The sequence below is a fragment of the Polistes canadensis genome, unplaced genomic scaffold (assembly GCF_001313835.1).
Source record: "Polistes canadensis isolate GaletaPanama2010 unplaced genomic scaffold, ASM131383v1 scaffold_64, whole genome shotgun sequence".
Taxonomy (NCBI): domain Eukaryota; kingdom Metazoa; phylum Arthropoda; class Insecta; order Hymenoptera; family Vespidae; genus Polistes; species Polistes canadensis.
This window is the reverse complement of record NW_014569611.1, coordinates 272,568-275,067: the sequence shown is the minus strand read 5'-3', so window position 1 is coordinate 275,067 and position 2,500 is coordinate 272,568.

The window sequence follows — 2,500 nt, the reverse complement described above, 5'->3', positions numbered from 1 at the left end:
TTATGTTTATGCTTAACGGCTCCTACTTTTGTTATTTTTCATTATTTATTTATTGATTTATTAATTTTTTTTTATTTTCACTCGCAATGTTTTCTGCATTATATTTTCATGAAATTGTGTTTCGTTTCGTTTAAAACATTCGTGTCACTAAATTCTAAGCATTATTATTCGGAGTGTAACTCCGCGAATCGGTTAAAGTATTTACCAACTGGCCTGACTGCTGCCCTCCTTCCCTTTACAAAGTGTAATTACTAGCATCAAAGGGTTGTCCATGAATTCGGCCGGAACGGATGAATCACAAAGACGAGAAGATCGTTTTATTTGTTCTTTTTGTTTGTTTTTTTTTTGTTTTCTTATGTTTTTGTTAAATTGTTAATTATTTTTTTTTGTTCTTTCTTTCTTTCTTTCTTTTCGAGTAAAAACGCATACGACGACGACGACGACAATGACGACGACGACGATCAAGATAGACATTTTTTTCTACGCTTATCATAAAGTATAATTTAATAAAAAAATATAATAATGAAAAGGACGATTGCACCTCGCTTGTCTTAGCATGGTATATACATAATTAGGTTGATACATGTACATATTATATTGTTAAGAAAATTTCTGACGGAGAGCTCGACGAGCTGTGTATCTGCTGAAGTTGTTAATCGATTAACGATGGATAAACGGAGAATTATTTGGTGCGTGATAAATTAATATAAAATATAATTTATCGATTATCTAGCGAGATGGAACTTTTGCGAGGGTACTAGTTGATAGATCTCTCTTATGGAAAATCCTCGCTAAGAGACATATCACGTACCTCATATTACATACATGTACATATCGTATAATATCCCCGACGAGAAAAGAACGAGAGGACTTTTCTAAAGTTATGTTTCTTCAATGATTGTCGGCTATCACCCGATAAGTTTCCGTTAGAAGAAAATCTGCGACGCGTAGAATCGTGTGCCAGCGGATTTCGAATTGCGTTTTACCATTGCGAAGTGATTTGGGGATTTAGAAGAGTAGGAAGAGGAAAAGGGAATTAAAAAAATGATGGAGCGAAGAAAGATACAAAGAAAGGAACATAAAAAATTGATCGAGTGTGAGAGAGAGAGAGAGAGAGATAAAATTGTTAATTAGAAAATAAAAGAGGAGAGAGAGAGAGAGAGAGAGAGAGAAAAAAAAGAAATTGGATTTGATCGTAACTCGCGAATGTCATGATTTAATAAAGGCCAGAAGGTTCAAGCGGGAGCTTGTTGAAAAGCTTAAACGACGGCGATAGTAAAAATTGTCGTCGTAGGAACGACAAGAATTGCGTTTGTATCGGACACGTTGTAAGGGCTCTCGTAGAATCTCCGAATTGCGGGTTGGAGAATTCAGCGAACGATTAGAGGGATGAAGGGTGGCAGCAGCCGCGGCGCGTGTAATATTGTGCGCGTGTGCGCGTGTGCGTGTAGTAGGTAGTAACGCCGTGTTACAACGGTGCTTTGGTATGTTTTCTGAGGATATAACTTCTTCTTACTGCGCTATTTTTTTTATTTTTTTTTTTTTTCACCTGACGACTTTTTTTTTTTTTCTTCTTCTTCTTCTTCTTCTTACTCGAAAACTTAAGTGACCGACAAGCTAGACTAGGCTAGACACTACGTCTAGAGCGTTTTTCGTTTTTAAGTTTCTTTCGCCGCTATTTTTTCTACGCGTATGGCTACGATGTACAGGTGGTTTTTTTTTTCGCTGTTTTATATGTAAATTATGTGTATTTGTATATGAGTAATTATGTCTGTATTTATATATATATATGTATAACGGAGTGGTGCGCGTACGGGTGTCTCCTTCGAACGTGTGTATTTACATGCGCGTGTTAATTATGTATATATATATATGTATGTATTTTAGTAAAGATTACGGTGTGTACGTTCTTTCAAACGTGTAATGGCTATTTGTGTTAATCGCGTTGTAACTGGACGCTTCGCCGTCCTTAAGTCTTAGGTACCATAAGTGGATTTCGCAAATTCTCTCCTAAACACTTTTTGTTTTTTTTTTTTTAATCCTTTTGTTCTATCCTTTCGAACAAACATTCTCGTTAATAATCTTATTTCCTTTGTATTCTATTCTTTTCCTTTCTTTTCTTATCTTTTCATTTCTTTTCATTTCTTTTCGGTAATATTTTTACACCCTTAGCCCCTTATTTCTGTTCATATATTCGCTAACACTCTTATGCCCCCATAACATTTCGCTAGTTTAGCTTAAGTTAAAATTACCTACTTATCACTTTATTTTTATTATATACTACATTTTTTGGTTTCCCCTTTTGTTGGGCGTCCGCTTACTTGGCTAACTTCACTCGGTGTCCTTTCTCTCTTTTTCTCTTTTTCTCTCTCTCTCTCTCTCTCTCTCTCTCTTTCTCTCTTTCTTCCTCTCACTCTCTAGACAACAGTACGAGAATACTACGCTTAAAGTAAATATACACACCTCAATTTTTTAAGGCGCCTTTTTCTTAAAACACTTT